The sequence below is a fragment of the Hemicordylus capensis genome, chromosome 3 (assembly GCF_027244095.1).
Source record: "Hemicordylus capensis ecotype Gifberg chromosome 3, rHemCap1.1.pri, whole genome shotgun sequence".
NCBI classification, from domain to species: Eukaryota; Metazoa; Chordata; class Lepidosauria; order Squamata; family Cordylidae; genus Hemicordylus; species Hemicordylus capensis.
This window is the reverse complement of record NC_069659.1, coordinates 262890001-262914209: the sequence shown is the minus strand read 5'-3', so window position 1 is coordinate 262914209 and position 24209 is coordinate 262890001. Positions and strand designations below refer to the sequence as shown.

At 45.1% G+C, this 24209-nt stretch overlaps 1 long non-coding RNA gene across 2 annotated transcripts in view; it reads left to right on the top strand.

Moving 5' to 3' along the window:
* Window positions 1-24209, top strand: part of LOC128349038 (uncharacterized) — a 34215-nt gene that overhangs the window by 2407 nt on the left and 7599 nt on the right. For both annotated transcript variants that reach the window (XR_008318512.1, XR_008318511.1), the window contains exons 2-3: window positions 14864-14958; window positions 22499-22695. This is a non-coding gene — a long non-coding RNA (uncharacterized LOC128349038). The remainder of the gene's footprint in view (window positions 1-14863; window positions 14959-22498; window positions 22696-24209) is intronic.

The window sequence follows — 24209 nt, the reverse complement described above, 5'->3', positions numbered from 1 at the left end:
GGAGGGTACACTTACCCCTCCCCCCACTTCCCCCCCACCAGCGCTGGAGTTTAGTAAAATGCCTCGAGGTGGCAGCATACTTCCCTGCCACCCCTTCTCCTTCTTTGTCTGGAAGTGGCCAGAAGTACCAGGTGCACGTGCACATCTGATATGCGTGAGCACATGTGTGGTGTGCACTCCCGATACTTCCGGCCACTTCTGGCCAAAGGAGAAGGGGCAGCAGGGAGGTATGCTGCTGCCCCGCCAGCCAGCGTGGTGTCGTGGCTAGAGTGCTGGACTAGAACCGGGGAGGCCCGAGTTCAAATCCCCATTCAGCCATGAAACTCGCTGGGTGACTCTGGGCCAGTCACTTCTCTCTCAGCCTAACCTACTTCACAGGGTTGTTGTGAGGAGAAACCTAAGTATGTAGTACTCTGCGCTCTTTGGAGGAAGAGTGGGATATAAAATGTAAAAATAAATAAATATAAATAAATTTTACTAAACTCCTTTCGCCTGCAGGGGGAAAACAGGGGGAGAGGTAAGTGCACCCTCCCCCACCTTTAAAGTCCTACCCCCCATCCCCACCGAATGTTAGAACCTGCCAGTGTTTGAATCTGTTTGGAGGCCCATAAAGGGGTCTCCGAACATTCCTATTTTAGACCGGTCAAGAAAATTAATCATTAACATGGCCTGAGTCAGGAAAGGAAAATTTCCACTACCCATAATCTACTATATGGTGGCAGAGGTGGGATAGAACAGCCACCAGTGGGCCCTAGAGGCAAGTTTTTTCTCTCTGCCAGTCTTTTACTCTGAGTGAGAGAGCAGAGGGGAGTTTTTAAATCCCAAAGGGAGGGATAAAGACCAGGAAGCATAATTTTCTTTGGCTATGAACAGTAGGTTTGCAAGCACACACGGTTATTTTAATTTCTAGTTGTCAGGTTTAATGGATAGCTAGGTTAATACAGGGAGTATTATTATTATTATTTTTTTATTTTACATTTTACATCCCACTCTTCCTCCAAGGAGCCCAGAGCAGTGTACTACATACTTAGGTTTCTCCTCACAACAACTCTGTGAAGAAGGTTAGGCTGAGAGAGAAGTGACTGGCCCAGTGACTGGAGAGAAGTGACTGGAGTAGAGGGCCACTGCATGCTTTTGCAGCCTGGATGTGAAACAGAGGAGGACACAGCAGCCAAGATGTCCCAAGCAGGAGAGAGGGAGAAAGTTGCCCAGGCAAGCAATGATCCAGGACCTGGACCAGTGCTAGATGCCAGGTCAGAGGCAACCACCCACAATCTGGAATTATTGAAATTCCAACTGGAACTCTGAAGGATAGAGTTGGAATTCCAAAGGGCTGAGAAGGACAACGGGAGGGATCTGGAGCGCCAGAGAATGCAGCTCACCCATGAGGTTCAAATGGCCCGGATTAATAAAGGGCAAACAGAACCAGCTACCTCAGCCAACTCTGCTGCGTCATCCACTCGGGGGGGGGGGGATGACTCAAATTCCCAGAACTCAAGGAAGGTGAGGATCCAGACAAGCATTAAAGAGGACTTGTATATGAGGTATTTGAGACCTCACTTGACTGGTTCCCTCTGGCAGTGTCAGCAGAAATGTCAGTCAATGACATGGAGGATTATAATCTATTTAAGGACATGGTAAAGTCCAGCCTAGAATTTACCCCAGGAAGTGCCAGGCATAACTTCAGGGGTCTGAGGAAGAAAGTTGCAGAGTCTTATCAGACCTATGCCCACCAGTTAAAAGGGGCACTAAACTCCTGGTTGGAGCAGGCAGGGGAGAAGACAGTTAAGGAAATCAGGGAGCTGGTTCGGCTTGAGCAGTTCCATCCTGACCCAATTGCCAGATCATCGCTATGAACAGGTCTTTGTTCAGGGGCCCAAAACCACTGAGGAAGTGAGGGAGCTGGCACAGAAAATGGCTGTATCTAGAACTAGAGGGACAGCAGAGGCACCTCAACAGGACTGACCCAAGTTTGTCACAAGGCAGAAGGAGCCTCAGCAGCCTCCCAAGGTGAGCCAAGGGGCCCCAAGTTGAAACTCCACACCTGCACCACAAGGGGGCAGACAGATGGAGCAGGTCACCCCCAAATACTTTAAGTGTGGGGAAGGGACATTTCAAGAGGGACTGCCCCAAGGCTAAGGCTCAGCTGAACCTTGTTAACACTAGAAGCCCAAAGGTGGCGGCAACCCATAAGGGGCCACCTCCTCTGTTTTGATGTGGAGACTATTCCACCCAAGAGGTGGGAGAGTGTATGGGTCAATGGCCTGCAAGTCACTGCATGGCGGGACACTGATGCCACCATCTCGGCCATACACCTCTCACTTGCAAGTCCCAGCAGCTTGCCCAGGCATCACAGGTGCAAGCAACCTTCACCAAAGGCCAGGCAGACTGCCCCTAGTGATGCTACCTGTCTGGTGGGCTGGTTGGGAAAGAGACTGGGAGTTCACAGTGATGGCGGATAATCCCTATGCCATGTTGATGGGGGGAAATTTATCTGACCATGTTTGGGAGACGGTCAGTCCAAGAGAGAAAGATCCAGTGACTGTGGAATGGGAGAGGCTGACCCAAGGTACCTAGTCCCAGTCAGCACCACTTCTTCAACTTGGGGGTGCATCTGCAGGCAGCACCATTGGTGGGGAGGGACCAGACTCCAGCCCAAGTGCTGAGAGGCTCAGTGAGCGAGATGTCCAGCTATGCTCCATCCCAGAGCACCTGTGGCAGGCAAGTGAGCAGGAGGGAGGCGCTGTGGAGGAGAAGGCAGAGCCGGCAGAGATGCGAGGAGCAGCCACCAGCAGCATGGCCAAGGAGTTTTGGAGAGAGCCGGAGGGAGACCCAAGTTTGGTGCAACTGCACGCTGAGATCCTGGATCTCAGCAACACGCTGAGATCCTGGATTGTCGTCCAGAATGGGTTGCTGTATCATGAGTATCTCCCTAAAAATCACAGGGAGAGGTGCAAACCCCAGAGGCAACTTGCAGTGCCTAGAACTACCACATGCACATCTTAAAGTTGGCTCGTGACCACCCAAATGGACATACTGGAGTGGGGAGAACAAAGGGAAAAGTAAGACAAAACTTTTACTGGACTGGATTTGGCCAGGATGTGACAGAGTACAGTAAGTCCTGTGATCCCCCCCCCCCCAGAAGGTGGGGAATAGCCAGACAAAGGGTGGGCACCTTTACAACCCTTGTCTCGCAGGGGCACCCCAGTTCAGAGAGTGGCAATCAATATCCTGGGCCCTATCCAACCGAAGACCCCTAAGGGAGAACAATATATACTGACTCTAGTGGACTGTGCCACTAGGTGTTAAAAACAGTCTTCAGTTTAAACAAAAAACAAAAAAAACAACCCATCCTCCAGGCCCCAGACTTTAAAAGAACTGTCAACCTGACCATTGATGCTTTTGAGAGGCGCATTGGGGCAGGGATGATGCCATTGGGGCCCAGACCAGGCTCTTCATACAGGTGTGGTCCTTAACAGGAAGCGGTCAGAGTGGGAGAACCACTGGCTACATGGGGCTCAATACAACAAGAAGAAGATAGTGACAGGGATACTTTGAAAACTCCACCAGAACCTAAGGGACCCTTGAGGAAGATGGAGGCAACATGACAAGAGACTCCAAATATTACTTTGACGTGTCATTGTTTATTACTGCTTTGTATGTAGAGACAGTTAAGTTAAGAAGTTAAGTTTTGTGTTCCCATCCCTTTGAGACAGGAGCTGTCAACTCCTCTTTCCAGCCACCTGTCTCAAATTTAAGGAAGGGTGTGTAGTGACCAGCCTCCCCTCCCTCTATGGGGTTAATAGGAAGTGAACCCCTGTCTTGACTGACAGGCTGGTGACCTCCAGGGCTCATACAATCAGTCCACCAGGTGAGTGGGACATGAGAGCCCCTAGACTACACACACACATGTTCTAGACCACAGATTCTCAACGTTGGGTTCCCAGATGTTATTGGACTTCAGATCCCATAATCCCAGCCCCAGTGGCCTTTGGTTGGGGATTATGGGAGCTGAAGTCCAAGAACATCTGAGAACCCAAGGTTGAGAACCCCTGTTCTAGACTACACACAGGTTAAAGGTCATAGGTCTTGGGTGGTAGTGAAGAGGTTTGGAATCCTCATGATGTCTTCAATTTTGTGTCGAGGAAGTGCCTGGATTGGGGCATGCTCTGATCATATGCAAAGGCATCTAGGGTGACCTTGACCTAGAAGGATGAGCTGCAGTGTCAGGACAGACCTTTGCCACTGCAGAACAGTATCTGCACTAGCACTTGGTAGATTGCCAAATACTTTAAGCATTGCAGATTCTTCCACTTGACTGTGGTCTTTGCTGTATCAAAACTGGCTGTTTCACCTGTTTATGGATGCATTTGGGAGCAGCTGTGAATAGGCCCTGATGAGATGCTCTATTTATTTTTAGCTGCCCTCCAGCAAGGCCAGAGTAGTTTACAATTAAAATAGTAATAAGCAATGAAAAGAATACTGTATTATTTACCTAAATCCAAGACTAAATTTTCCCCCAAGTTATCTGATGTTAGAAATCAGGAAGTCATCTTAAATTCAGAGTCATCTTCCTGTTTTTAAGGGGGTCATCTTAAATTCAGAATTGTCTTCTATCTGGGTGGATACGAATGGTGAGGTTGCTTGAATAGTGTGATTGCTGCTTGCCTGTGGCTGCTTCCCATGATACTCACGGCTTGCCACTAAATATTACATTTCTGCGGGGTGGGTAGATGGAATCAGATGGAACCACACTAGTACTGCCAGCCCCCATGAGAATGTAGATCCAGTGTCTGATTTACCCATTCCATTTGGGGCATCATCTTCAGATGGTACCTGAGTGGTGTGGGAGAACCACAGAGAAGGGGCAACCCTCCTATAACATATGGATTAGCTGATTGACATCTCACTCCTATTGAACTGGCTATGAACTGCTTGCTGAGAAACTGTTTTTCCTTGCTTAGTAGGTATGTCTATAACAAGTGTGCAGCTATGAAAGTTTGCACCCAGAGGTCCACAGTGTACTACACAAATGGACCATTCCCTTATCAGAGCCACAGAAAGCCCCTTGCATGGCACAGTTGTGCCTTGTAAGGATAGGACCAATCACTGGCTATAGCAGCAATGAAGACAACTACTGTGCCAACACCTGGGTTGTGGTAAGGACCAACTGCAGCGCATTCCATCAGTTCCAGCATAGGGCTGCGGGAATTACCCTTCTGACTGAGTCCACATATTCCAGAGACAGAGAATTAGATGATAGGATTGGGATGTGACTTCTTACTCCTAAACACATTTATTTGCATGTAAAAGCTGGTGCACATTCAAAAGGATCATGCAGTACAACAGCTCCCCTGGAACTTTATCATTTCAGAACGCTGGTGGGAAAGTTACAGTACATACTTGATAATGTCTGCTGTTTTGTTTTGTTGCCAGAGGCATCTGAAGTTTCTTAAGTGGTACAGTCCCAAGAAAGTTGTACCATAAGGTTCTTCTGAACACCTACATCTCAGGATCTCTTTTATCACAGCCTAACACATTTTACTCTTTTGACATTTTCCAGATTTAACTGGTTTGTAGATAGCAATGCTGGATTTACGCACAAACTAAGTAAGGTACAGTTTAGGGCCTCACATTATGAGGCCAAAAAAAATGAGACCAAAAAAAATGACTTGGTTTCAAGTCTTGCATCATTGGTTGATAAATAGAGGAGAAAAGGTGGAAAAGACTCCAAAGCAGACATTATCATTCTGATGACAAAGTATACTCACACAGCTACACAATTATTTATTCTATTAAGTTTATAAATCTGTGCAGAAATAACTGTACATTATATCAAAATTTTATTAGCCCAAGGCCCAGTTAGACCAATGCCTGCTATCATGGTTACAGGCAGCGTTTGCCTCTTCAGATGAATGCTGCTGTAATCATGAGCAGAGCAGTGAGGGGACGGTGAGTGATGCGCTGGGGCAGGACTTCTGTCCTGTCCTGTAATGCTATGAATACTTTTAAGCATGACGTTGCTTAGGGCCTCAGCTTGTCATAATCCAGCCCTGGTGGATAGCATTGCCACTTGCCAATTTTAAATCCAGACAGCGTGGAGCTGCTTGGTCTCTACATCCAGATGCTCAAAAGGTGGGAAGCAAGCAAACTGCTTAAGGGAGATTTTCCCTTTCTCTCCCTTCCCTGATGCCTCCCCTGCCACTGCCATGTGGGCCTCATCTTTGTGTTCTCACCTCCACTTGAGAGCCTGGAGGGATGAGGAAAATGTAACTGGGGAAGAAGGTCGCTGATGGGTTAGAGAGGTGTATTTTTCCTCTTCTCTTAACCTTCCGCTATCACTTGGCTCATCCAGATCTCATGGTCATGCAGCACTACTTGGACACCTCTGTGCGGGGGCGGGGGAAAGAGGTCTTCAGCATTGTGTATCAAGTGACATGATTCATGTCAAAATGGGGAAACATGGCTCAAACCAGTCTGTTCTTTCCCCCAAGCTTGTCTGCTTTCCTTTGGGAACAGAGGGAACTGCATTGCTGGATTAGATCAAAGGACCATTTAGTAGAAATTTTTACTGGGAAGAAGCACCTAAAGGCAATAATAGCTTCCCCCAGTGGTTGTTCTCCAGCATCTGGTATTCAGAGGTAAAGTACCTCTGGACTTGGAGGTCCGGTTTAGTTGTTATGGCAATTAGATGTTGATAGGCCTGCCCTCTGAGAGTTTTATTCCTTTTTCAAGTTACCTAAACTGGGTTCATATGAAACCTTGGGCAAGAGGTCACTGTTGCCCCTCTTCACACTCTACCTCAGGACAAAGACCAGCCCCTCTTGTCCCTATAGCTTAGTTACACTTTTTAAGTGCCACATTTGACTCTGAAGCCTTAATCTCAGAGCACTGTCATCTATTGGATATCAGTGTCTCACAGGAACTCAATTTGTTTCTGTTGAACAATAATGTCCATGGTTGTCACAACTGAGCATTCATTTGAAGATTGGGAGAGAAAGCTTCTGTCTGAAAAAATGCAGAGGTGGCTTTGCCTGTTAGCAAAAGCTGTATGACGTGTATTCTCCACAATGGGCACTAAATGGACAAAATCACCATTATTTTGATATAGTAGTCTGCCTCAGTAGGCATGTCTTAAATTTTTGCATGTCTTGTGGTGAGTTTCATGACTGAAGCTGAAATGTTGGGCACATTTTCTTAGGAGTAAGCCCCATTGAGTTTTGTGGGGTTTGAGTAAACATGCTTAGAGTCGCAAGTAATTAAATGTAAATAATTGTAAATAATTGAAAAACTGGAGTTTTTCAACTGATCAAGGCAACTTAGGAACATAGGAAGCTGCCATATACTGAATCAGACCATTGGTCTATCTTGCTCAGTATTGCCTTCACAGACTGGCAGCGGCTTCTCCAAGGTTGCAGGCAGGAATCTCTCTCAGCTCTATCTTGGAGATGCCAGGGAGGGAACTTCTGCTCTTCCCAGAGTGGCTCCATCCCCTGAGGGGAATATCTTCCAGTGCTCACACATCAAGTCTCCCATTCATATGCAACCAGGGTGGACCCTGCTTAGCTAAGGGACAAGTCATGCTTTCTACCACAAGGCCAGCTCTCCTCTCCAATCAGAGAGAAAAATATACTGTCAAATTAAAACATTTAAGGAGTATAGTGTGAGAAACTGTGACAAGGCACTGCTTATTTTTTAATTTTTTTAAGTGGTTATTAAAACCTAGAGGCACAATCAAGAATTTTCATTCCTCTGTAGAGGGGGAGGACATGGAGCCCATAAATATAGAAGACAGAAAGCCAGTAGCACAGGGGGAGCTGGAAATACAAAAAGCAGAGATGGCACAAGACATTTATTGCCGAAGGCAAGGGACACTATGAAACCACCCCCATCTTTGGGGATACAATCTCTTGTATTTGGGGGCTGACTTAGACTCAGACCCCACAATTACTGCAGTGACTGATGCGTAGGTGTCGGGCAACTCCTCTAATGGGGTTAAGCTGGATTAGTTTCAGCTTGTGAATCCTGAGGATGTGGACGAGCTGCTTGGAACGGTGTGGCCTAACACCTGTTCTCTTGACCCTTGTCCAACATGGCTTATATTATCTGGCAGGGGTGTTGTTGTAGAAGGCCTGGTAGATATTATACATAGTTCTCTGAGGGAGGGTAGGATGCCTTCCTGTCTTAAGGAAGCAATCATTTGACCTCTTCTGAAGAAGTCTGCATTGGATCCCTCAGAGTTAAGCAACTATAGGCCTTTCTATGGTTGGGCAAGTTAATTGAGAGGGTGGTGGCCTCCCAGCTCCAGGCAGTGTTTTTAGGTGGGCTATGTGGTGGAGGCTGCCTTGGTCGGCCTGATGGATGTTCTCCAATAAGGAATTGACAGTGGGAGTGTGACTATGTTGGTCCTTTTGGACCTCTTGGCGGCTTTCAATACTATACCATGAACCATGGTATCCTTCTGGACTGTCTAAGGGAGGTGGGATTGGGTGGCACTGTTTTAAAGTGGTTCCGCTCCTACCTCTCTGGCAAATCCCAGATGGTGTCACTTGGAGACTGTTCTGCAAAGCGAAAACTAAACTGTGGAGTTCCACAAGGCTCCATACTGTCTCCAATGCTCTTTAACATCTACATGAAACTGCTGGGAGAGATCATCAGGAGATTTGGTGCAGAGTGTTATCAGTATGCTGATGACACCCAGATCCACTTCTCCATGCCGACCTCATCAGGAAATGGCATAGCTTCCCTAAATGCCTGCCTGGAGGCAGTAATGGGCCGGATGAGGGATAACAAACTGAAGTTGAATCCAAATAAGATGGAGATACTGACTGTAGGGGGACAGGACCTGAGAGATGGTTTAGATCTGCCAGTTCTGGTTGGGGTTACACTCCCCCTGAAAGATCAGGTACATAGCTTGGGAGTGCTCCTGGACCCAAAGCTCTCCCTGGTTTCTCAGGCTGAGGCAGTGGCCAGGAGCGCTTTTTATCAGCTTCAGCCGATACATCAGCTACTATTTTATTCTATTGTCTTTTAAAATATTTTAAATTGTAACTTTTAAATATTTTAAATTTTGTACACTGCATAGAGATGTACATAGCAGGTGGTATAGAAATATGATAAATAAATATCAACCATAGTATCCTTCTGGAGCTTCTGAAGGGGTTGGGGGTGGGAGGCACTGCTTTGCGGTAGTTCTGCTCCTACCTCTCGGGCAGATTCCAGATGGTATCGCTTGGAGACTGTTGCTCTTTAAATGGTATCCCTCAGGGCATCATACTGTCTCCAATTTTGTTTAACATCTATACAAAACCACTGGGAGAGATCATCAGGGAATTTGGTGTAAGGTGTTATCAATATGCTGATGACACCCAAACCTATTTCTGCATGTGAACATCATCAGGTGAAGGCATCACCTCCATAAATGTCTGCCTGGAGGCAGTGATGGGCTGGATGAGAGGTAACAAGCTGAGACTGAATCCAGATAAGATGGAAGTACATATTGTTCAGGGTTGGAACTCAGGAGACAATTTTGACCTGCCAGTTCTGGATGGGGTCACGCTTGCCTAGGAAGAATAGGTACGCAGTCTGGGAGTGCTTCTGGATCCAAATCTCTCCCTCATGTCTCAGGTTGAGGCAGTGGCCAGAGGTGCTTTCTATCAGCTTTGGCTAATATGTCAGCTGCATACATTTCTTGAGACAAACGACCTCAGAACAGTAGTGCATATGTTTGTAACCTCCAGACTTGACTACTACAATGCACTCTCTGTGGGGCTGCCTTTGTAGATAGTACGGAAACTGCAGTTGGTACAGAATGTGGCAGCCACGTTGGTCTCTGGGTCATCTCAAAGAGACCATATGACTCCACTATTAAAAGAACTACACTTGCTACCAATGAGTTTCTAGGCAGCATGCAAGGTGTTGGTTATAACCTATAAAGCCCTACAACATCTTGGGCCCAAGGTATTTAAGAGAACGTCCTCTTCACTATAATCTCGCGCTGAGCTTCAATCTCTAACGCCCATTGAGATCATCCAGAGAGGTTCATCTGCAGTTGTCACCGTCTCATCTGGTGGCTACACATAGGAACATAGGAAGCTGCCATAACTGAGTCAGACCATTGGTCTATCTAGCTCAGTATTGTCTTCACAGACTGGCAGTGGCTTCTCCAAGGTTGCAGACCGGAATCTCTCTCAGCCCTATCTTGGAGAAGCCAGGGAGGGAACTTGAAACCTGCTCTTCCCAGAGCGGCTCCATCTCCTAAGGGATGGATCCCACCTTTCAGTGCTCACACTTCTAGTCTCCCTTTCATATGCAACCAGGGCAGACCCTGCTTAGCTAATGTCATGCTTGCTACCACAACACCAGCTCTCCTCTCTACAGAGAAGCTGTTCTCACGATCGCGTAAGAAGGCTACCCTCTTTTATGGGGAGGAAGCCCGAAAGCGCTTGCCTTCCCACAGACAATCACAGTCAGGGCGGATTGGCAGTGCAGATGTGCGGCAGCTCTCCTGCCATCTGCCCACGCCTCGCCCGGCAGCTCCAGGGGCCAGGTGAAGGGAAGTGCTGCTGTGTGGGTGCCCCCTTCCCTGGAGCCCCAGTAATGCACCGTGCAAGTGCAAGGTGCATTTCTGGGATTCCCCCCTCCCCGAGTGTGTCCGCCACAGCTCCAAGCAGCCACGGCAGACAATCCGGTAACCCATTTGGGGGGCACGCTCACACCCCAAACCCAGGTTAAGTGGCAGGCTCCATAAGCAGGCTTGCCACCAAGCCGCTGCCAGCAGCCGCGCAGCTCCCATTGGTGCACACAAGCAGCAGAAACCAGGCTGGGCTCCCTTAGCCCAGTTTCTGCTGCTCATGAGAATAGCTTAAGGGATGGGCCTTCTGCAGTGCCACCCTGGGACTCTGGAATGCACTCCCTGCTGAAATAAGAGCCTCCCCATAGGAACATAGGAAGCCGCCATACACTGAGTCAGACCATAGGTCCATCTCGCTCAGTATTGTCGACACAGACTGGCATCTCTGACAACTTTCTAAAAGTCTCTAAAGACACACATATCCACCCAAGCTTTTTTATTTGACTGTGGCTTAAAATTGTTTTAAGGTTTGTTTGTTTTTTGTTTTTTTTTTAATGGTTTATGTTTCTGTAAACCACCCAGAGATGGAAGTTTGGGGCAGTGTACAAACACAAAAATAAATAAAATCTCTGTGTGTGTGTGTGTGTGTGTGTGTGTGTGTGTGCGTGTGTGTGCGCCCATGTTGGCAGAAGGGGCAATGTTTGCCACCCCCTGCACGCCTCCTCACACCCAAGCCTGAGGTCACTGCTTCACTCTGCCCCATGGAAGGCCAGCCCCTAGGGAGAAGGCTGGAAAAGAACATTGTTTCCAGTGCAAGACATTATCTCCTCCTCACCACCACTCTATCACTGTCTTACCACAGAACTCACACAGCTCCTCTTTGCTACTGATCCACATGTCAGACCTTAAGAGAGAAGTAAGTATGTTCTGTACAGTCTCTTTACTTTCCATCGTTCCTCCTCCATCCCAGCCACAGTTGAACTCCTGGCTTCCTGCCCACTGTGTCCTCCTATCTATCAGGGGAAGACTAAGGATATGAAAAATGCTCGTAGTGGTGGTGTTGGTTTTTGGAGGCTGATGTCTGGAAGCCAAAGGAGGCGACCCTATTTGAGCATCATCGGCTGATTCTATAGGGAATGTAAATAAATCCTACTCGGTTTCACTGAATGTTGCAGTCAGAGTTTTCTCATACTTTTTCCAAAGGTCCTATTTGTGCTGTTCAAGTCACTAGCACACTCCCTCCCACTGCAATATAATACATTTTTCTTGACCTCTATGTCTTTACTTGTACAAATCTTAAAATAAGTATCTATAGCAATATGTGGTATGTGTGCCCGCTTGTGCACATGCGTATATATGTATTTGTAAGTCCTGCAGGGCTGATGAGACTTCAATATGAAGCTAGGCAATTCATAAATGTAGAGAGCTGCAACGCTCCACCTGCAGGCATCGTTAGCTGGCAATGATGGGGATGATAGAAGTGATGGGAACAGTGACTGAACTTTGACCTTATCGATCGGCGCCACCTCTAACCAGCTGAGTTGCTCCAGCCCAGTCAGCTGAAAAGGAATTTAAAGGGTAGTCATCTTCCCTGTTCGACTCGCCTGTCATTAATAATGTTTTCATCCATGACAGTGATAAACACACGGTACTTGAGGAGAGTTTATTAAGGTCAGTCTATAAATAAAAATTAAAATTTTAAAAAATGGGTTTACACAGATGAACAGATGGATGAATAAAGTGATTGGGAAAACAATAAATATGAAAATGGACAGATGGATAAAGTATCTGGCAGTGATATTTAGAGGGGGGAAATCCCCATGCCTCAAATAACTGGCAACATCATACAATACCCTTCTGTCCCCTAAAAAAGAAACAAATTTAAAGAAGCTGCTTCAGAACTTATAGTCTTCGTGGATCTATAGCCTAATATTTTGTCATTTAATGCGTATTCTCTGATCTGATAAAAAGAATTGCAGCCATTTTTCTATGTCAGGTACATAACTGAGTGCTACTAAAATTTAAATGTCTCATCTGTCCTTGGATTAAATACTGAAGGCCTTAAAACCTTTGCATTTGACTTCATATAAGATGTTATTGAATGTACTGGTTACTTCTATTTCAACACTTTGGAAGGGATGAAAACTTTGCATTTTTAGCAGAATAATATTAAGTCTAGAGGACAAATAATCATGCCTAGTATTTAACCTCCAAAACCATCATTAAAACCACAAGGCTTTTTATCTTCTCTGTTACGTATATATGCAATTCTCCACTCCAGCTGTATTGTTAATCCAAATTCTGTGCTTCAGATCTCATGGAATAAATTCCTTCAAGAAACTTATTATTATTATTATTATTATTATTATTTTTATTATTATTATTATTACATTTATATCCCGCTCTTCCTCCAAGAAGCCCAGAGTGGTGTACTACATACTTGAGTTTCTCTTTCACAACGACCCTGTGAAGTAGGTTAGGCTGAGAGAGAAGTGACTGAGAGAAGTCACCCAGCTAGTTTCATGGCTGAATGGGGATTTGAACTCAGGTCTCCCCAGTCCTAGTCCAGCACTCTAACCACTACACCATGCTGGCGCAAGTAAACCACATCCTCTCTAATAAAAGGCTTGGTGTCTGTCCGTGGACAACCAAGCGTGTGTCCGTGCCTCCCTCGGCCGTTCTAAGCATGCGCAGAGCGCATGCGCAGAACGACCGAGTCAGAAACGGACACAGGCACCAGGCAGCCATCTTGGTTGCTTCGCCCGGCCGCGGAAAGGCCAGAAGTGGGCGCCATGAAGCTGGGGAAGAGGCGGCGGGGGAAAGGAAAGGCTGTGCTGCGCCCCCAAGGGACAACTGCTGGTGTCCTCATCCCTGGGGGGATGGGGAAGGGAGGGGGCACTGCGCTGCGCTCTCCCTTGCTGGGGAGGGGAGAGCCCGGTGGAAGGAGGTCCCAGTGGCTGGAGGGGAGGACGGAGTAGGCCGCCGCTCCTACCTTGCTTGCCCGCTGCTGCGCGCCCCAGAGCAGAACAGGCAGCCCCTGCCTGCGGCTTGCCTTGCCGGCGCTCGCTGCTGCCAGGCACGGGTCTGCTGAGCGCTGCTCGCGGGCTCTGGCCGGTGGCTGCCTTCCACGGACCTTCCACGTGGGTCCTTCGGGAAGGAGGACGGAGGAGCAGCCGTCGCCGCGCCCTCCCTGCCGCCGCTCCTCGCTGCTCCTGGCCTGCAGGCAGCGGCGGCTAGAGCGGGGTTGGCGGGACCAGCGGCGGCCGGCTGGAGAGCAAACCTGTAGAGGCCGCTTTTCCACAGGAGTCCCCCCCCAAGCGGTTTGCCTAGAGAACTCATCAGCAGGAGATCAGTGGCTCGCTGGCCCCAGGGGGCTCCCACTTCCAAAGACAAGCGCCTCTGGCAGACGGAACAAGGGAGAGGGGAGAGGGGGGGGGGAAACCAAGAGAGAGGGAAGGGTAAATTAGAAAAGGGTGGAGGAAAACAAAGACAGAGAGAAAGAGAGAGAGAGAAGGAGACAGACAGACAGACAGCGAAAGACAAAACAAGGAATGAGGGAGGAGAGACAGAGAGAGGGAAAAGGAGAACAAGAAAAGGAAGGAAAGGAAGAGAGACGGGGGGGGACCAATAGAAAGGAAGAATGCTTAAAGGGGGGGGGAAGCTAGCGCCCGTTGTTATAACGGGCTTAAAAATACTAGTATCAAATAATCAGGAAGTGATTATGTGAAAGTCTGTAGGAACAATTGAAGATTCAGAGAAAGTTAGGCATACAAATACAAATATGATGAATATTTATATACCACTTTTCAACAAAAGTTCCCAGAGTGGTTTGGAGGGATTCTGTGCTGGGGCTGGATGGGGCCAGTTGCTCTTCCCCTGCTAAATAAAGAAAATCACCACGTTAAAAAGGTTTCTCTTTGCTCAGTTAGCAAGGGCATTGAATAGTCAAGTGACTGGGATCAGGAGCTCTGAATAGTCCAATTCTATGTATGATTACTGTACTTGGGAGTTGGTCCCACTGAGTTCAAGTGAGCTTACTCTCAAGTAAGTATGCATGAAATTGCAGCCTAAGTTGCACTGAATTCAGTGGAAATTAGGTGAACCTAACGATCCCTGAATTGTGTCCAGAGAACTTCATTAAATCTCTGTCTGGGGTGATCCACTCATTGCATTGGGACATATTTGAATTCATGTGAATTATTTGTCTGACTAGCATTTGAACTATGCCTGTGTTACCAGCAATGGTATGTTTTAACTTTTTACTTCAAATGTTTGTTTTCTTTCTTCAAGTTTGCCAGTTATCGGCATCAGAAAGAGAGTATGGGTTTAAAAAAAAAAAAAAAAAGAACAGATGGGTCATTCAAAAATCAAGATAAGTCTTTCAGGTATTATTGTATGTTTGAAACTGTATTTGAAATGAGACTTCAATAAGCAAAACAGTATGTGTAAATATTAAGTTGTGGGGAAATGTTTATGAAAATGTCAAGAGTTGTGAAAAATAAATTACCACCAATATGTATTCAATAACAGCATGGGATAGAAAGCATGTTGATTTCCATGTGAAGAAATTTGCCCGTGAAAAAAATTAGGGAAAAATATTCATTCATTCTCTCTCTCTCTCTCTCTCACACACACACACACTATTGAAATAATTCAATCTGAAAATCAGTTTTTAAGGGATAGCCATCATTTATCAAAGTCCTTCTTGCTCTCTAAGAGGCCAGACCGAAATAAGGGACAGAAATGAGCAGCTGAGACTCTACAAAACCAATGAGGAAAAACCTTTAAAACAGTTGCTAATGCAGAATGGATATTCACAGAATGGCCAGGACAATTGGCCCTAAAACTGTACCTGCGCTAATGCAAATTCAGAGGACTGATGTGCATGCAACACTCTCAGGTGTGCATCTGATCTACACTATCTAGCCTACTGTTCTTTGCTAACCGGGCAAAGAGGCACCTAGAAAGTGTTTAGCTAGGAGGTTAGAAACTTTCCCTAATCAGCTCAACATAATGTGCCTCCTAATTGCTGTTGCTGGTGTCTTCTTTAGGAATTTAAAAAAAAGATTTTGAGTCCTTTGGGGACAGGGAACAATTTCCTCTTATCTTTTGCTATATAAACTATTTTGACAACTTTTTTGTGTGGAAAAGCAGTATATAAATATTTTTGAGGATAATAATAATTAATGTGCATTGTGCTTCACACCTGTCCCTCATCTGTTTGCTCTGCAGTTGAGTCAGGCAAGGTATTAGTGCAAGGAGTAACATTTGTGCTGCCACAGAAATGAACCTCAGGGTTTTCTATATTTGAGTAGGCTCAGAAGCTGGCTGCTTGTCCAAACAGACCCCAGGCTTTGCAGGTGCTCACCAATGCGAGGTTTATTTTCTTTTTCCAGACTGACACCTGACTCCCACCTATAAGCCTCCTGATTCATTGAATCTGAATTGCCTGGTTAATGAAAACTTCTCTCTCTTACAATCTGCTCTATGAAAAGACAATTGTTCTTATTGCATACCTTTTTCTTTTTAATGTGATAACAAACCCTTGTTGGTGAAGTGTGCTACTCTTCATTTTGGGTCTGCCTTAGTCACACGCCTCTAGAGGCCTAGGTCTGCTCAGCATCTCTAGGGAGGGTTTTGCCACTTTACTTCCGCCCCTCCCCCCCCCCGCCCACCAAAATCTTATATGGAGAGTGGGTTTTCCCACATGTGGGTAGTGGCAGTGCTGGAACAGAAAATGCAATCCTCTCATTTAAAGGTATGTGGATGTGCCTTGAGCCAGAGTAGAAGTTCAAGAAACTCAGTCAAAAACAAACAAAAATACCTGCTTGAAACTTATTAAAATCAGTGGGGCTTTAGAATGCTGTTAATCATTCCAGTCAGATTGAGCTCTACCACATTAACTTCCCCCAGACTGGTTCAAGTCTTAGCATACTTGTCTACTCACTTCAGCATGTAGTAACTGTGAGAAATGCTTTTGGCACACTGGCTCCTACTCACATCATGGCTGAAGTGCTTGAGAGAAAGACTCATAATAACAATTGGACTCATTATTGTTACTCTTTCAGTACTAGTACACCCAATGTGGTGTAGTGGTTAGAGTGGAGCACAAGTAGATAGGGTAAGGACAGGGACAGGGAGTGAAGAGTGAGCGGCAATTCTATACTCACTTACCTGGGAGCAAGCCCCATTAAATTCAATGGGAATGGCTCCATTAGTTTGACTGAGGTTAAGTTTCCTGGCTGAGATTCTTCACCCAGCTTCAAATGTTGGTGGGGATGAAGATGGGAACCAATGTGGGGACCAGTTTTGAGAGGTAAAATAGTGTCCTTTGTATTTTCATTGGGGGTATAATTTCCAAACTTTGACTAGGGCACACAAATGCCTTATCCCAGCTCTGCCTCCATGTGATTAGAGGCTGGTGTTCTGGCTGTGGGAGGGGAGGTGACAAAATCATTTTAGCTCTAACAAGACAGAGTGCTGTCCCCTAAATGCGAATACATCTGAGGCAGAACCAGCCAAAACCAGAAGTTAGTCCAGGTTGGAAACGTTTTTCTGTTATCACTGTATGAGAAAGAACCAGTATAGTGTAGTGTGACTTGGAAGTAGCAAGTTCAAATCCCCACTCTGATGCCAAATTGACTGGGTAGTCTACCTTGCAAGGTTGTTGTGAAATTCAAATGCCACTCTAAGATCTTTTGGGAAAGGACAGGATAAAAATGTTTATTATTATTTCTTGTTTGCACAGTCAAACAGGTGTTATTGACTGGTTTGTTTTATCCAGACATTGAGTCCTTCCCAAGGATCTGAGATGCCAGGATTTTGTTATAAATATTGTTGTTGTTATAGGTATCGCCGCAAAATGTAGGATGATGATGATGATGATGATGATGATGATGATGATGATGATGATGATTGATGATGATTTAAGAATTAATAATTCAAGAGATGAGGAATTATCTTTTGGAAAGCTGTTAAGCACCCTGACAGTATAGCCTGAGTGCTCTTGTGTGGAATATTGTGCATATTTAAGGCAGTAGATACAGCCTGGAGGATTAGGTATTTAAATTATGTACATTTCTGCAATCTCCAAAATAGTTGCCAGTCCTTTTGAAGCAGGTGATATCTGCACATACATAAACACATTTTAAGATTAGTCCTTAGATGGCCATTAAGTATGTTTTGAAAGAAGAGCATATCCATAAATTCAAAGAGAGAAAGACTTTCTTTCTACCCACCCAACAAATATACAGTTTTAGACATTTGGGCCTTTGGAGATTTGTACAGAGAAAGTCACATTTCAGGAACAGTGCCCTGTGAACAATAAAATATTGTCACTCTGTGGTGACTGCTGATGAGAAATATTGGTATCATAAAGTAAGATGAAACCTTTAGTTTTAGTTTCAAATAGCTATATTTCCCCAAAGAACCCTTCAGAAATATTAAGGGGAGCATTGCTGAAAGTGCTAACTTGAATTTGAATGAGATTTAGGCACCAATCCCCAAAGCATTTGTGCTGACAGGAGCCTTAGGAGAATTGGTGTGTTTGGCTCATAAGTCTTCTTCTGTAAATAGCTCCAAGGTTTGTTTGCCAGGGATGCTTTAGACAGAGAAGAGTTAGGGTGCCATCTATGGGACTAGATAACCCAGATTGAGCTGGCCCAGGTGTCATTCCAACCAGCTCATTTAAATGCACGGGGAGGGCCTATTGGTGCACTCACATCTCCCCCCCCCCCCCCGCCCACACCCAGCACCACCACTCTCTAATCACATGGGGGAAGAGCTGGGATAAGGCATTTGTGTGCCCTAGTCAAAGTTTGGAAATTACACCCCCCAATGAAAATACGAAGGACACCGTTTTACCTCTCAAAACTGGTCCCCACATTGGTTCTCGACTTCAGCCCAAGATTCTCCACCCAGTTTGTCACCAACATTTGAAGTTGGGTGAAGAATCTCAGGCAGAAGTCAGGCAGAAGTCGGGAACTGGCATGGGAACTGGAGGTTGGCGGGTTGAGACAACAGACCTATGGGAAGCACACGCTCCCCAGGAATCCCAGGAATCTTACTTTTGAGTGGTTATGTGAACCAGCACTATATATAACATTTCAGGCTGAAGAATTAGTGGGTTATTGTTGAAAGGAGGGTGGAATTCTTGTTTTGAACTGTAGTTATATCTGTCCACCTATTGTAATGGGATGTGGTGATTTGGGTAACCCCTCCTTCCCCCACCACACATCACCAAATTTGCTTGTAATATTATCCATTGAAAGGTTTTGAGCCTTCATTTGAATGCCTGCAACTTCAAACATCACAAGATTCATGCCACAGAGGAAGGAATTTTCTGATATTAAAAATAAGTTTACAAAATATAACACTTAGCAGTAAAAATTGTCATTCACACAGTGCCACTTTGTGTGTTGCACCCTAGGTGATTGCCTTGGGGAGGATTATCTGAAAAAGCATGGTTTTAATAGTACTTGAAAGTGGTATAAAAACTGTAAATTGAGAGGTGGTTCAGACCTAATGGCACAGCAGGGAAGCAACCCGCCTAGAGAGCAGGAGGCTGTTGGTCCAAATCCTCGCTGGTGTGTTTCCCAGAATATGGGAAACTCCTATATCGGACAGCAGTGATATAGGAAGGTGCTGAAAGTCATCATCTCTCACTGCGCGGGAGATGGCAACAGTAAACACCTCTTGTACTTAGCAAACCAGATGGCTCTGTGGTCTGAACACTGACTTGATGGCACAATCTTTCTTTCCCCCCGAGACACACACCCCTGCACAGTTAGGCACCTGTGAACCAGTGGTGGGAGATATTTCAGTGATTCATCAGCTGCACTGGCTCCTTCCCAGTCCATTTCCGGGCCCAATTCAAAGTGCTGGTTTTAACCTTTAAAGCTCTAAATGGCTTGTTACTGGGTTACCTGAGAGAGCACCTTGCCCCATATGTCCCAACTTGACCTTAAGATCTTCTTCGGAGGCTGTGTTCTGAGTGCCCCTGCCAAACGAGTTGAGGTGGGTAGGTACTAAGGAGAGGGCCTTTTCAGTGTTTGCACCCCATTTATGGAATAGCCTCACCAGTGAGGTTTGCCTGGCTTCATCACTTTGTTCTTTTAGATGCCAGGTAAAAACCTTGTTATTTACTCAGGCCTTTTAAATTTTGATTTTTAAATTTGATTTTTAAAACTGACTTAAAAAAAAGTTTTTAAATGGTTTTGTGTTGTATGTTCCCCCCTTGTTTTCTTTTCTTTTGTTTTCTTTGCTTTCTTTCTGTCGTCCTGTCTTTCTGTCTTTGTCTTTCTTTCTTTTGCTGTGTTGTGATTTCATGTGTTATGTGTTTTTACTTGATGTTTTAATGCTGTGTTGTGAGCTGCCAAGAGAACAATTTGTTATGGGGCAGCTAACAAATAAAGTTGTTGTTATTTTATTATTATTTATTATTACTCGTGCTCCTCCCCCACATGTTTAGAATAGGCTGACCATAGTATCATCCAAACTTGAGCTGCTTCTGTCCCAGTTAGTCTTTAATTATTCTACTCTTGAACTTTCCATGCTGTGGGTATGATGTGTTGTAAATAACACATCATACCCAGTAAATAAAAAGGTATTTTATACATCATACCCAGCAAACACATCATACCCAGTAAATAAACAAACTTAGCCAAGGCTTGAATGAGGTGCAGTGCATACCCTGGGGAGTGCCAGAACATTAAACTTGGGTCAAACCCTTCCCCACATTTCACAAAATCCCAGATGTTCCCCCTTAGAGGCATAGAACTACCACAAACACTTGCCAGGGTTGCAGAGAGAAGAAAAGCATCAGGAGCAACTCCTCACTTAATTTTTTGTGTGGGTAGGAAAGACACTTTTGTGGGGAGAGAAAAATTAGGGAGGGGGACCACGGAAAAAGCACTTTTAAAGATGGGAATAGAAATACAGTGTTTAACAGTTGGAGTGGAAAAACACTTTGAGGGGAGATGAAAAGGTAACACTTGGGAGAGTTCATTAAAATAAGGTGGGAATGCCTCAAATGCTTGGGGTGGTGGTGTTTTGCAGCCTTGACCCTGGCTGAGTCGTAAGCACTTTGGATGGCCTTAAGGAAGTCCTATTTCCTCATGCTCAGTTTCTCATATCAAGTGAAGATGGATGATAATTAAAGGCCTCATAGTAGCCCTATTCATACTTCTCCACATTTTCACTGAATGGGGGGTGGGGTGGCAATAGGAGCTTGTTTGACCAGCCCAGCCCTTAACTACTAACACACTCCCTACCACACTCCCAGGACAGCCCAGGGTTCAGCACTAGGCTGCAGAGGCAAATGCTGAGTACGGACAGAGTTCCTCTCCATGATCAGGTTCCCAATCACAGGGAGAAACTGCCACTAGGTTCAAAACAAGCACTGAATGTGGCAACACCCAGGGACATGATGAGAGAGAGTGTTGGTGTGGGGGACATGACTAACCATGCATACTTACACACCTCACCCAAATTCAGTGAATGTAGAGAGAAATGTATGGAAGAGAAATATGTGTATAGTACAGGGCTGCACAACTCAAATGCCCTGGTGGGCCAGAACCATCCACAACTTGGTGTGCAGCGGCTGAGGTCATATTTTTAGTACATTATTACATTAAAATTAAAAATATTATTAGTTACTGGTGGATCTATTCCTCCTGTCAATGGACCACTGTTCCCTCTAACAGGAATTCCCAAATGTTGTTGACTACAACTCCCAGCATCCCCAGCTTCAGTGGTCTTTGGCTAGAGATTATGGGAGTTGCAGTCAATGACATCTGGGAATCCCTGTTAGAGGGAACACTGCAATGGACCCATAGTTTTAACCTAGGATAGTAGCCAGAGAATAGGTCCTGTCCCTGCTCAATCAGTGGGGCCCCTAAAGTGCATGCCAGCCCCAAACAAATGCCAAGTCCTCTCCTCTCCCTAAATTGTTGTTGCTTTCAGGCTGCAAAGCTAGGCATGCTTACATGGGAGTAAGCCTCACTGGGCACACCATGGAGCATATTTCTGGAGAAAGGATTTATTATTATTCATTCATTTGTTCAATTTCTATACCACCCTTCCAAAAATGGCTCAGGGCGGTTTACACAGAGAAATAATAAATAAATAAGATGGACCCCTGTCCCCAAAGGGCTCACAATCTAAAAAGAAACATAAGATAGACACCAGCAACAGTCACTGGAGGTACTGTGCTGGGGGTGGACACGGCCAGTTACTCTCCCCCTGCTAAATAAAGAGCATCACCACATTCAAAGGTGCCTCTTTGCCAAGTTAGCAGGGGTATAGGATGGCACTATAAGGCAGTTTACAGCTCCTTTGTTGCTGCAGGATACCTGGGGGGTGGGCAGGCAGTAAAGTAGTCCCTGTGTGCTGAATCTGGCCCCTGGGCCTTTTGTTGTACAGACCTGGTATAGTATATCATACATATTGTCCTCTGGAAGTGATAAGCAATATTAAGAGGTGGAAATCAATTTATTTGTTACCCACTCCATAACAAATTGTTCTCCCTCCAGCTATGATCGCATGCCGGCGGGGCATCTCCCAGCTGCCCCTGCACGATGCTGGCACACACACGGCCTCCACGCATACACAGCGGCCATTTGTGTGCCGGTGTTACATGGGGGCACCTGGAAGATTCCTTGCCGGCATGCGATCATAGCTGAGCGGCGAGTGCTGGGATAACGGAAGTGGCAGCACATGGAGGAGGAGCAGGTATGGACCTGCTCCCCTCCGTGTTATAGGGGCTGTGGTTTTAAAGGGATCGTGGTTTTAAAGGGATCATGCTGTGATTTGGACACCCAAATCATGTTTCGACACTTTCCTAATGCATCCATCTTATCAAGAAGTGTTTATTCGCTTATTGCAAGTAGCTGAAATGTTTACTTTCATGTTTGTTTCTGTTTGTAGTTTGTTTATGATGATTGCATGGAGAGAAGCAAACATGCCAGAGAACGAAACCCCTGACACAGCAAAAAGCGAGAATTCACTCATTGGGTTGAAATGATTTGAAAATACACAGCGTCTGTTTAATGTTTAAAGCAGAAGAAAGTGGGAAAGTAACTGAGCATGAGATAGCTTTCAATAAATAATCCTGGAATAAATAGGTAAATACGCATGGGAGCACTGTAAATGCACGAGTAGTTTGGTGCCAATAAAATGTGAAAGATAAAAATAAAATACAATATAGCTACAAAAGTATTTGTATAAATCATGGAAATGTGCAGAAGGACAAGAGAACCAACCTCCTATATGCACATTCCAAATAAAGTAATACTAGGAATATAACACTGGCAACAAAGAATGCATCAAGACCCACGGAACAGCCCACACGGCTGAACCACAGCACTTCTAGGGGTGACATTTTACAGATTTTATGATTTTAACTGCAAATGGGCAATGTGCAGTTACAATATAATAAAATTGGGATCAGTGGACATTTTAAAAGGGGACATGCTCTGGATTTTCAATTCCTTGATACATTCTCAGCCACCTGAATCCAGAACCTGAGTGCAGTGCAGTGTACACACAAATCTCCTTCCTGTGGTGGCTGCATCATTCCGCTCATTTCACTTGTGGCAGGTAGAGATCTGTGCTCATAAATAAAAAGGCATGGGGGTAGCTTTTTCCACTGAAATCTGTAGGAATAATTTGTTGATGGAAAAGCTCTGTGTGCACATATTCCATGGGCAAGACACATGGAACAGAACACTGGATTGGAGCGAATCTGAGTATTTATTCTTTATTCATTCATTATTTTCTCTAATATAACTAAGCAAAGACTAATCACACACTCTTCCCCTCCTTACCGCTGCTTCTATTTCCCTTCCATTCTTCTGTTGTCTCCCTTGTGTTGATGTATGCATTGTTAAGCCCATTGGGACAGGGACATGTTCTCTACAAAGTATGAGAAAACAAATCCAAAGTGATGGTACTACATAAACACATTTGCTGACAGCAAGTGTGGCCCAGTGGACAAAGCATTCAGATTGGATCTGGAAAACTTGGACCATCTTTGCTTTAGACTTATTGTGCAGCCTTCTGCAACTCACTGTCAGTCTCAGATCTCTATCTGTAAAGTGGGAATAAGCATGACCTATCTCATGCTGTTATTGCCAAGTTGAGCATAAAAAAAAATGATTTTCAAATTAAAGTACTTGTGCTGATCAGTGCTAATTATGTTTAAGGAAAAAACTGATGTATTTTGACTTGTTATTTATACATTATGAAGTAGGATCTGATGACACCCTCTGATTTTTCAGCCATGAAAAAACTGGGTTTATTATACCCCAGAGCAATTCGTAGTGAGTGAACTCTTTGAGGTGAATAGTCTTTTTTTTAAACTCCCCCTTAGAAACTCACCAGACCCTGAGCCTAAGCATCCTCTACAAAATGTAAAACTTTCATTTTATAAGGAACTGCTTTATCCAGAGTCAAACCAATGGTCTATATTTTTACATGCTCAACTTTTACTTAATTTGATTAATTTTGTTAGTTTATTTTACATTGTATCGATTTTACTGTTGTGAGCTGCCCCAAGTAGCTGCCCCAAGTACTGGAGGGGTGGAGTATAAATATTTTAAATAAATATATGGACTAGACTAGTTCGTTGTCTGTTCTA